Here is an 11663-nt window from a genome sequence, read left to right as displayed (position 1 = left end):
AGGACACAGAAATGTTGATGTTGAAAGATATTCCATTCAAATAGTAATCAAAAAATAGCTAGGATAGCTATACTAATATCAGACAAAATAGACTTTAAATGCAAAACTGTTATGAGACAAAGAAGGACACTTTACATTAATTAAAGGTGCAACTCTCCAAGAAGAAATAACAATCATAAATATTTATGCACCTAACCCGGATGCCCCAAAATACATGAGGCAGACCTGCAATTTAGGATCCCCCCAGGAAGATGGCTGCCAGTCAGCAGGCTCAATAATTTGTGAATACAAAAATCCACCCTGGGAAGGTGGTTGTGTTCATCAAGCCCATCTGCCCCCACTATGGAAAAACCCAAGAGATCCTCTGTCAAATGCCCTTCAAACAAGGGCTTCTGGAATTCGTTGATATCACAGCCACCAGTGAACACAAATATTATTCAAGATTATTTCCAACAGCTCACAGTGGCAATAATGGTACCTTGGGTCTTTATTGGAAAAGATTGTATAGATGGATGCTCTGATCTAATAAATATGCAAAAGAGTGGGGAACTGGAGACCTGGCTATGGCAAACTGAAGCTCTAAAATAATTATAGCAGCGCTAACTCCAATGACGTCCCCCTTAGGAACTGGACATCCTCACCAATGATGACAGCTCTTCTTGGTGGATGGATCTGGGACCATTCTAACCTAGCTACAGCAACTGTTTACTTAAATTCTGAAATATGCTTATCACAATAGTAATAGTAATAATAATAATAATAATAATAATAATAATAATAATAGGGAAGTGAAGTTCGGGCAGGGGAAAAAGCTTTTCTTCTTCTTTGGATCAGGATTAAAACATAGACCAACTCTCCCCACACAATGGGGCCAAAAAGACTGATGGACTATTTTGGGTTTCTTCTGGATAGGCCTTTTGGGTTCCAAAAGACAATGACAAGTTCTGGTTCAGGATTCATCCATTGACCCAAAAGTTATTCTTCTGGACATGCTTTTCTTACTGACTATTCTCCAGATGCCAGCACTTCTCTACCTCTAAACCAGTGTTTCTCAACCAAAACCATGTTAATTCCAACCACCAAGCATGCATCTATATTTGGTCTTTGGTACTACCCATCAGCCAAAATTATTTTCCTGAGCTTGACTTTCTAGAGTTTGCATTACAAAATCAATAGCTTCTTAAATGTGTTTTTCAAACTACATGCATATTTTCCTTACAATATTCACCCCACCTTATCTCATCTTGAGAATCACTGCCCTGAGCCAGTGTTCTCAACTTTGACAACTATGAGCTCTCATGAGAAATGTGCAACAATTCCGTGAAACATGTGAGAGCCCAAGTTGAGAAACTCTGCAGGAAAAGTTAAGCACTGTTAGTTTTCACTTCGTGCCACGGGGGTCAGAGACACAAGTGCAGATACTGCGATCATGTGGGAATAATCTTATATGAATAGTTAATTTCTTTTCTAATGATGAAAAATCCATAGATGATGATTCTGTTATTTTTGTTAAGTTCTTTTCCATTACTTAAGCCCTTAAGAGATATTAGTGTGAAATACAGAGCTTTAAAACTTTATTCAGGTTTGCCCCCTGCCATTATAAATAAAAGTATGTGTTGCTGTCATTCACTGAGTATTAAAAAAAAAAAAAAAAAAAAAAAAAAAAACTTGAGGCAGAACTGGCAAAACTGAAGGGACAAATAGACATCTCTACAAAAATAGTTGGAGACTTCAATACACCACTGTCATCAATAGATAGAGCATCTACACAAAGAATAAATAAGGAAACAGAGAATAAAAGAATAAATAAGGAAACAATGAACTGGACCTAACATACATATACAGAAATTTGCACCCCAGAAGAGCAGGATACACATTCTCCTAAAGTGCTCATGGAATATTCTCCAGGATAGACCATATGCTGGGTCACAAAATGGTCTCAATAGATTTTAAAAGACTGAAATTATACAAAGCAGTCTCTCTGAACATAATGTAATGAAGCTGGAAATCAATAACAGGTGGAAAACTGGAAAATTCACAAATATATGGAGGTTAAACAACACACTCAAACAATCACTACATCAATGAGGAAATTGTGAGAGAAATCAGTAAATATTTTGAAATGAATGAAAATTAGAACACAACATATCAAAACTTATGGGATGCAGCAAAGTCAGTGCTAAGAAGGAAATTTATAGCCCTAAACACCTACACTAAAAAAAAAGAAAGAGCTAAAATCAAAGACCTAACTGCACACCCCTGACATCAATAAAACTGACAAACCCTTAACTATGCCAACAAAGGAAAAAAAGAGAAAAGATGCAAATAAGTAAAATCAGAAATGATAAACGGGACCTCAATACTGACCCTACAGAAATAAAAAGGATCATAAGAGGATACTATGAAAAACCGTATGCCAACAAATTAGAAAACTTACATGAATCAGAAAATTTTCTATAAACACAAGAACAACCTACATTAACTCAAGAAGACATAGAAGACCTCAACAGACCAATTTCAAGTAAAGACATTGAATCAGTCATCAAAACCTCCCAACAAAGAAAAGCCCAGGACCAGATGGCTTCAGAGATGAATTCCACCAATCATTCCAAGAAGAATTCATATCAATCCTCCTCAAACGCATCCAAAAATTGAAGAGGAAGGAACACTACCTAACTCATTCTATGAAACCAACATCACCAAAATACCAAAGCCAGATAAAGATACTACAAGAAGAGAAAATTGCAGACCAGTTTCTGTAATGAATATAGATGCAAAAATCCTTGACGTAACACTTGCAAATTGAATCCAACAAAATAGTGAGAGAATTATACACTATGATCGAGCGGATTTTATCCCAGGAATGCAAGGGTGGTTCAACACAAGAAAATCAATTAACATAATACACCACACTAACAAACTGAAGGGGGAGAACCACATAATCATCTCAGCTGATGCAGAAAAGGTATTTTACAAAATTCAACATTTCTTGATAAAAACACTATGAACAATAGGAATAGAAGGACACTTCATCAACATGATTAAGGGCCTATATGAAAAACTGACAGCTAGCATCATACTCAATGGTGAAAGACTGAATGCTTTCCCACTGAGATCAGGAACATGAAAATGATATACGTCACCACTTTTATTCAACATTGTGCTGGAAGTTCTGACTAGAGCAATTAGGCAGGAAAAATAGGCATCCAAATTGGAAAGGAAGAAGTAAAACTTTCACTACTTGCTAATGACATGATCCTATATACAGAAAGTCCTGAAAAATCTACAACAAAGCTACTAGAGCTAATAAACAAGTTCAGCAAACTGGTGGGATACAAGAACAACACAAAAAAATCAGTAATGTTTCTATACACTAATAATGAGCAATCTGGGGAGGAAGTCAAGAAAAAAATTCCAACAGTAACAAAAAGAATCAAATATCCAGGAATAAATTTAACCAGGGATGTAAGGACCTGTAAACAGAAAACTGTTCAAACATTGCTTAAAGAAATCAAAGAAGACCTACATAAATGGAAGACACTCTGTGTTCATGGATTGGAAGACTAAATATCAAGATGATGTCAATACAACCCAAAGGAAATTTATAGATTCAATCTAATCCCAATCAAAATTCCAACGGCCTACTTTGCAGAAATGGAAAAGCCAATTATCAAATTTATTTGGAAGGTTAAGGAGCCCCAAATAGCCAAAAACATCTTCAAAAAGAAGTACAAAGTTGGAAAACTCACATTTCCTGACATTAAAGCATATTACACAGTAGTCAAAACATCATGGTACTGGCATAAAGATACATATATTGACAAACAGAATCAAATTGAGGGTTCAGAAGTAGAACTTCACATCTATGGTCAATTGATATTTGACAAGGCTGCCAAGACCACCCAACTGGGAAAGTACAATCTCTTTATAAAATGGTGCTGGGGGAGCTGGATATCCATATGCAAAAGAATGGAAAAGGACCCCTACCTCACACCTTATACAAAAATTAACTCAAAATGGATCAAATACCTAAATATAAACACCAATACCATAAAACTCCTGGAAGAAAATGTAGGGAAGCATCTTCAAGATCTTGTAGTAGGCAACGGTTTCTTAGACTTTATAGCCAAAGCACAAGCAATGAAAGAAAAATTAATAAATGAGACTCTTCCAGTTTGCTAATGCTGCTCTTAAGAAAAACACCAGAAATGGATTGGCTTTTATAAAGGGAGTTTATTTGGTTACACAGGTACAGTCTTAAGGCCATAAAGTGTCCAAGGTAAGGCATCAACAATAGAGTACCTTCACTGGAGGATGGCCATTGGCATCCGGAAAACCTCTGTTAGCTCGGAAGGCATGTGGCTGGCATCTGCTTGCTCCCATGTTGCGTTTCAAACTGGTGTTCTCCAAAATGTGGCTCTTGGGGCATTTTGTCCTCTCTTAGCTGCAGTTCCTCTTCAAAATGTCACTCCCAGTTTCTCTCTAAATGTCACTCACAGGTGCTCTGTGTCTGGGCCAATGTGACTCTTTTTAAAGTACTCCAGTGATCCAATAAAGACCTACCCTGAATGGGTGGGGCAACACTTCCATGGAAATAATTCAATGAAAGGTCTTGCCCACAGTTGATTTAGTCACATCTCCATGGAAACACTGAACCAATAGATTTCAACCTAATCAACACTAATAAGCCTACCCCCACAAGATTGCATCAAAGATAATAGTGTTTGGGGGGACATAGTACTGTCTGGCACAGAGACCTTCTCAAAATTAAAAACTTCTGTGCTTCAAAGGACTTTGTCAAGAAAGTGAAAAGGTAACCTACTCAATGGGAGAAAATATTTGGAAAACACATAGCCAATAAGGCTTTAATATCCAGAATATACAAAGAAATCCTACAACTCAATAAAAGGACAAACAACCCAATTAAAAATGTGCAAATAACTTAAATAGACATTTTTCCAAAGAGGAAATACAAATGGCTAAAAAGAACATGAAAAGATGCTTGGTATCACTAGCTATTAGGGAAATGCAAATCAGAACCACAATGAGAGAGAATGACCACTATTTTAAAAAACAGAAAGCTAGAAGTGTTGGAGAGGATGTGGAGAGACAGGAACATGTATTCACTGCTAGTGGGAATATAAAATGGTGCAGCTGCTATGAAAGACAGTTTGGCAATTGCTTAAGAAGCTAAGTATAGAACTGCCATATGATCCAGCAATCCCACTACTAGGTGTATACCCAGAAGAACTGAAAGCAAGGACACTAACAGACATTTGCACACCAATGTTCATAGCAGCACTATTCACAATTGTCAAAAGATGGAAGCAACCCAAGTGTCCATCAATCAATAAATGGATAAGCAAAATGTGGTATATACATACAATGGAATATTACTCAGCAGTAAGAAGGAATGAAGTCCTGATGCATGCAACAACATGGATGAACTTGGAGGATTTTATGTTGAGGAAATATTGCCATATACAAAAGGACCAATATTGTATGATCTAACAAATATGAATTAAGTATAATAAGCAAACTCATAAAGTTAGAATCTAGAATATAGGTTACCAGGAGATAGAATGGGGGTAGAGAATCTGAAGCTAATGCTTAATTTGTGCAGAATTTCTATTTGGGTTGATGGTAAATTTTTAGAAATGGATAGAGGTGATGGTAGCCACATTACTGTGAGTATAAGTAACAGTGCTGAATTATGTGTATGAATGTGGATGAAAGGGGTAGTTTTAGGTTGTGCACATCACTAGAAGGAAAGTTAGGGGATACAACTTGGGACTGCATAACACCATGAATCCTGTGGAGGATGATGTCTGTGGTGAACAGTACAACCACATGAATGTTCTTCCATGAACTAGAACAAATGTACGTCACTAGTACAAGTTGTTAATAATAGGGCAGTATATGAGGAAAATACACCTAATGCAGACTATTGACTCTAGTTAACAGTAATATTTCAGTACTCTTTAAATATAAATAAACACACAAAGACAGAATTAGATTAGTGGTTATGTAGGTCTGGATAGAGGATAGAGGAATTGAGAGGTGACTCCTAAGGGATACAGGGCTTTTCTTATTGGACTAATGATAATGTTCTAAAATTGTGGTGATGAATGCACAACTCTGTGATTATACTAAAAGCCACTGATTGTACATCTTGAATTAATTGTCTGGTATGTATATATCTCAATAAAACTGCTTTTTAAAAAAAGCCACGTAGAACACAAGGTAAAAAACAAACAAACAACTGAGTGCTGGAGTGCTGTGTCTACGCTCCAGATTTAAAAAAGCCAAAGCTCACTGTTCCAGTTAGCTAATGCTGCCTTTTTGCAAAATACTAGAAATGGACTGACTTTTATAAAAGGGGGTTTATTTGGTTACATAGTAACAGTCCTAAGGCCATAAAGTGTCCAAGGTAATGCATAAAAAGTTGGGTACCTTCACTGGAGGATGGCCAATGGTGTCGGGAAAATCTGTTAGCTGGGAAGGCACATGGCTGGCATCTGCTCCAGAGCTCTGGTTTCAAAATGGCTTTCTCCCAGGATTTTCCTCCCTAGGCTTCAGCTTCTCTCCAAAATGTCACTCTCAGTTGCTCTTGGGGTGTTTGTCCTCTCTTAGCTTCTCTGGAGCTAAAGTGTGCTTTCACAGACCATCTCCAAAATGTCTCTGTAAAATGCACCTCCTCTCTCAGCTCCTGTGCATTTTTCAAAATCTCCCTCTTGGCTGTAGCAAGCTCACTTTTTCTGTCTGAGCTTATACAGTGCTCTAGAAAACTAATCAAGGCCCATGCTGAATAGGCATGGCCACACCTCCATGGAAACTAATCAGAGTTATCACCTACAATTGGGTGGATCAAATCTCCATGGAAATACTCTAGAATTACAATCTAATCAAAACTAATATATCTGCCCCCACAAGATTGAATTAAAGAATATGGCTTTTTCTGGGGGACATAATATATGCAAACCAGCACATTCCACCCTCTTGACCCCAGAAAAACGTATTCTTTCCAAATACAAAATTGATTCATCCCATCATAATATCACAGAAACTTAAGTCATTTTGGTAATAATAGGTAAGTACAAGATCCCATCAGAATCAGTTACAGGTGTGGTCTGTCCTAAAGCATAATTCCCCTCTAGCTGTGGACCTGTGAAACTCAGAACAAGTTATGTACTGCCAATATACAAAGGTGGGACAGTCATAGGATAAACATTCCCACTGCCATAAGGAGAAACTGAAAGGAAAACAGGGTTCACAGGACCAAAACAGTTCCTAAAACCTGCAAGACAAACTCCATTAGATTTCAAAGTCTGAGAGTCATTTACAGAATGACGTTGCATCCTTGGGGCTTGACATAGCAGGAGTCTAACCCTTCCTAAGGGCCTTTGTGGCAGCCCTTTCCTCTCCTTTTAGTTTATTAACCAGCCATGAGATGTCCTTGCAGTAATGGTAAGGCCAGTGTTGACCTGAACAGACAACTGGGCACCATCACCTGGCAAAATGACATATGAACCTAACCACCACATACTCTAAGAGCTAAAGGAAACCACAGACAAAGACCTAAAGGGAACAAGGAGGAGGATGTACGGACAAATAGAGAATATCAACAAAGAGAAAGAAAGTTATTAAAAAGGAACCAAATAGAAATTCTAGAGCTGAAAAGTAAAAATAACTAAAATGAAAAATTCACTAGAGGAATTCAGTAGCTGATCTGAGGAGGCAGAAGAAAGAATCCACAAACTTGAAGATAGGTTGCTCGCAATTATCAGTCTAAGGAGCAGAAAGAAATAAGAAAGAAGAAAAATAAACAGAACCTGAGAGACCTGTGGGAAACCATCAAGCATACCTACATATGCATGATGTAAATCCCAAAAGGAGAGGAGAGAAAATATTTGGGAAAATAATGGCCAAAGCTTTCTAAATTTGATTAAATTTGAAATTGCATCTATACATTCAAGAAGCTCAAAGGACTCCAGAAGGTTAAATGCAAAGAAATCCGCATCAGGACACATTATAAGCAAACTGTTGAAAACCAAAGACAAGAGAGACTTGAAAGTAGCAAGACAGAAGTGACTCATCACATACAAGGGATCTTCAATAAGATTAACAGCAGATTTCTAATCAGAAGGGAATGAGATGACATTTTAAAGTGCTGAAAGGAAAAACAACTGTCAATCAAGAAATCTTTACCCGGCAAAACTATCCTTCAAAAATGAATGGAGGGAGAACTTAAGATGGCGGCTAGGAGAGACAGGGTGAAAAATACTAGATAAAAGCAAGAAAGTGACCCAGAACACCAGTTCCAGCAATGCACCAGCTGGACAAGGTCTGCTAAATCCACAGGGAACATGCACTTGGTGAAACCAGGAGTCTGCATTCTGAAATGAGTGAGTCAGCCTGCTGAAAGTCTGACAGCCACACTGAGGTGTGGGGAAACTGTGGGTTGGTGTTTGGAAGTGGACTAGTTCTTTTTTAAAAAACCCAAAAGCGGCTGCAGATACGGCAGTGAGAACCACACAATGAAGCGTGGGCGGAACAGGCTGTGTGAATGCCTCAATATCTGGCATGGAAGATAGCCTTTCAGGCACCAGCTGTTAATTTTCTCAGAGTGAGGCAGGCAGAGGAGAGCCAAAAGGGGAAAGTAACCATGCCCCTTGCAGCCATCTTCCCGGCAGGCTGGGAACGCTCCTACCCAGCGCTGGAGCCACAGCCCAGAGCTGCACCAAAAAATCCAGTGCAACAGGAAGTGTTTCCAGCATCACATGCACACATGCCACAACAGTGGGCGTGGACAATAGCCTTTCATGCACCCATAGCTAGTTGTCCCAGAGCTAGGAAGGTGGAGTTGTGTGAAAAGGGAGAAATTAACATGCCCCATTCAGCCATCCTTACGGCAGGCTGGGAACGCCCCTGCACAGCCCGGCAGCCCAGAACTTCCCTTGAGGGACGGTGCACACTTGTGATGTAGCACAACCTTCCCTCAGCAGAGGCCCTAGAGGGCACGGCTTGGAAGAGGGACTCACTCAGAAATCCCAGGGACCATATGCCAATACCAAGGACTTGTGGGTCAGCGGCAGAGACGATCTGTGATGAGACTGAAATGAAGGTTTAGACTCTCGCAACAGCCTTAAATCTCCAGGAACACCTGGGAGGTTTGCTTATCAAAGCTGCCCTGCCTCCCTAACTGCTCAGACACATGCCCCACATTCAGGGTAGACAGCACCAACAACACACCCAAACTTGATGCACCAGTTGGACCCCACAAGAATCAGACCCCCACACACCACAAAGACAAAGTTGGGGAGAACTGACTTGAGGGGTATAGGTGACTCACAGATGCCATCTGCTGGTTAATTAGAGAAAGTGTGCTCCACCAAGCTGTAGATCTGACAAATTAGAGATTAGGCTTTGAATAATCCTACACATCCTAAAAGAACCCTATCAAGTAAAGCAAATGCCAAGAGGCCAAAAACAACAGAAAATTTTAAAGCATATGGAAAAACCAGATGATATGGATAACCCAAACCCAAACACCCAAATCAAAAGATCAGAGGAAACACAGTACTTGGAGCAATTATCAAAGAACTAAAGACAAACAACAAGAGCATGGCACAGGATATAAAGGACATGAAGAAGACCCTAGAAGAGCATAAAGAAGAAATTGCAAGAGTAAATAAAAAAAAGATGACCTTATGGAAATAAAAACTAGTTTGTGGTTGGTTAATAAACCAACAGGCTGATTTATTAAATCATTAGTCAATTGGCTGCAGCTGTGACTGATGACTCAATGAAGGGCATGTCTTCCACAATGAGAGAATGCAGTTGGCTGGATTTAATCCAATCAATCAGTTGAAGACTTTTAAGGGAGACAGATAGAGGACCTTCACTTCTTCTTTGGCTGACCAGTAAAGCATTTCCTGAGGAGTTCTTCGAAGTTGCCCGTTTGTTTCCTGAGGAGTTCACTGAACATGTTCATCGAAGATCCCAGTTCATTTCCTGTGGAGTTCATCAAAGTTGCCAGATTGTTTCCTGAGGAGTTCATCGAACACCTTCATTGGAATTGCCAGTTTGCTGTCTGCCCTACAGAATTTGGACTCATGCATACCCACAGTTATGTGACTCACTTTTATAAATCTTATATTCACAGATATCTCTCATTGATTCTGTTTCCCTAGAGAACACTAACTTATACAGTGGTTATACTAATATCAGACAAAATTGACTTTAAATCAAAAATTAATACAAGACACAAGTGGCTGAGAGATTTCAAATAGCGTTGAGAGGTCATTCTGGAGGTTACTCTTATGCAAGCTTTAGCTAGATACTGCAAACTACTACAGTATGCCAAGCCCCCAACCAATAGTATTCCCGAAAATCCCAGGGAGTGCCCAGGGCTCCATCTAAGTCTCTATAAAAGTTTTTCATAGTAAGTTTATTCTTTCAGAAACTTTAAACCTCCAGATTGATCTTATTCCAGCTAAGACCTGAAATCCAGAGGTACCAATCTCTCCATGAACATCAACAAGTTTCATTCCTCTACCCCATAATGTCAACACCCCTTCCCAGCATGAAGTTAAAATGGTCATTGCCCAGATATTCCTTAAGATTGAGAGAATGATCAAATGAGAGGGAGAAGGTGTAACTGAGAAATTAGGATTTAACAAATAACTGTGGCTACTGACTCATTATATAGATACTTTTTTGTGTATATTGTTTTAGGATAGCCAGAAAGAAATTCCTGAAGTTGTTGAACATCAATCTAATAGCCCCGATCTTTGATAATGACTGTATAATTATAGAGGGAAAAAAAAAAAGTTGGTTGCCATGTTTGTATGGATCTACTTTTGGGTGTTTTGTTCTGCTCCACTGATATAGACAGATAGATAGATAGATAGATAGATAGATAGATAGATAGACAGACAGATAGATAGATAGATAGATAGATATGACAATACTACACTGTCTTAGTTAAACTACCTATATTGCAAGTCTTAAAATTAGTAGAGTGCAATACTAGGGTTCAATAACGGGGTTAGGGGTATGGGATGTTTGGAGTTTTCTTTATTTCTTTTTCTGGAGTAATGCAAATATTCTAAAAATGATCATGGTGATGAATGCAAAATCATGTGATCATACTGTGAACCAATGATTGCATACTTTGGATGGATTGTATGGTATGTGAATATATCTCAATAAAATTACTTTTTTAAAAAACTAACAAAAAAGACAAAGAAGGGCATTATAATAAATTGATAAGTTAATTCATCAAGAAGATAGATATGAATATATATGTCTAACAACAGAGCACCAAAACACATGAGCAAACATTGACAAAATTAAAGAGATAGACAATGCTACAGTAATAGTTGAAGACTTCAGCACACCATTTTCAAGAATGGGTAGAACAAGACATAAATAAGATCAATAGGGAAACACTATAAACTAACTAGACCTAATAGGCTTATATAGAACACTCCACCAAAGAACACCTGAACAGACACATTCTTCTATAATGCACCCAGATAATTCTCTAGAATACACCATATATTAAGCCACAAAACAAGCTGCAATAAATTTTTAAAATTTATTTCATACAAAGTATCTTTTCAGACCACCATGGAGTTAAGCCAGAAATCAATAACAGA

General features: G+C 38.3%; 1 pseudogene; it reads left to right on the top strand.

Moving 5' to 3' along the window:
- Positions 1-251: 251 nt before the first annotated feature.
- Positions 252-588, top strand: LOC119508782 (annotated as a pseudogene).
- Positions 589-11663: the final 11075 nt, after the last annotated feature.

This window comes from Choloepus didactylus, chromosome 14, assembly GCF_015220235.1.
Source record: "Choloepus didactylus isolate mChoDid1 chromosome 14, mChoDid1.pri, whole genome shotgun sequence".
In the NCBI taxonomy this organism is placed as follows: Eukaryota; Metazoa; Chordata; class Mammalia; order Pilosa; family Megalonychidae; genus Choloepus; species Choloepus didactylus.
Note: the sequence above shows the minus strand (reverse complement) of the source record. Positions and strands in the feature narration are given on the sequence as shown.